Source organism: Orycteropus afer, unplaced genomic scaffold, assembly GCF_000298275.1.
Source record: "Orycteropus afer afer isolate SDZICR_OR568_19922 unplaced genomic scaffold, OryAfe1.0 scaffold00458, whole genome shotgun sequence".
Classification (NCBI taxonomy): domain Eukaryota; kingdom Metazoa; phylum Chordata; class Mammalia; order Tubulidentata; family Orycteropodidae; genus Orycteropus; species Orycteropus afer.
The window spans coordinates 2,019,377-2,020,773 of record NW_006922045.1 but is presented as its reverse complement, the minus strand read 5'-3'; positions in this window follow the sequence as shown (position 1 = coordinate 2,020,773).

Here is a 1,397-nt window from a genome sequence, read left to right as displayed (position 1 = left end):
CTGGCTGGTAGCTGAAACCTCCAACCTTCTGGTTAGGAGCCAAGCACTTAACTGCTACACCTCCATGGCTCCTTGTCGAAGACCAGCTATTAGGATTTTAATGTGATCTCTTATAAAACTGTTTAGAATTCTGATTGGTCCTACTTGAGAAAGTATTCCTTCCCAAATTCCTACTCAAATTTTGTTAACAAAAAGTGACAATCTGTCATTTACTATCTTTAATAAAGGGGGGAAGATGGATTATATGGCTGTTTACAGTAAAATGGGCCTGTATCACGACCACCACAGTTTGAAGTTAGTGCACAAACTGAATTTGACCATAGATCCCTTTACTCTACAAATTCTAAGACTTACTCATTCTAAAGTATACCATGTTGAGAACATATCTGGGTCTAAACTGCTATTCTGCTTTGGAAAGACATCTTTTAACATATTAGAACATTAAATCAATTTGCTGTCACTTTTACAAAGTAAAGGAAAAACAAATTTGTACCTTAGGGAATTAAATATCTCATTCAAGTTTATGGAACAATATGATAAATCAATATACCTGAACTTTCAATACTAGACAGATTTTGACATTATCAAATAGCCTATTATTACCATGCAAAGCAAAAATAAATTTTAAACCCAATAATGTTAACAATCTAAAAATATCTACTGGTACTTAAAATTGTGACTTTTGTGGTCATAATTTTGGTTTTTAGTTTTTCCTTTTCCTTTCATTATTTTTATGAGCTCTTCTGTATGGACATTATGTGTTAAAGAGTTTTATTCTCAGATACAGAATGCCACGGAGATTAGAATCTAGCATTTGAAATAAGAGAGCCAGGTTTACATCCCCACCTTTCCACTTCTCAGCTTTGTCATCTTCATCGTGTTGATTTATATGTTCTTGTTTTCCAGTGCACAAAGTTGGTATAATAACTCATACTGTAGGTAGACTTTTTGGGCGATATTGTGCTAATGAAAGTGAGGAGCATGTCATACCTGGGCACTTAACTGAACAGCATCCAAATGTATGATAAATTTACTATTTATGTCAAGAAAATGGTGAAAGATGAAGAATTATAGAAGAACAGAAAGAGAAGGAGAGATGGAGGAATAAAAAGGATTCTAAATGCCAAATTTGGTAGTTTTACCAATGGCAAAATCAAGTTTTAAATAATATCTGCACACACGCTCATACAAAAATTCAATGGAATTAATTCTTTCATTGGGAACTGTAGACTCCAACACCTAGTGACCCCATGTCAGAGTGGCACTTCTCCAGAGTGTTTATTGGAGCAGAGGGACAAGTCTTTCTCCACAAAGCTGCTGGGTGGGTTCAAACAGTCTACCTTTTGATTAGCAATGGAGCACTTAACTGTTGTGCCACAGGCTTCTATAACTATTTG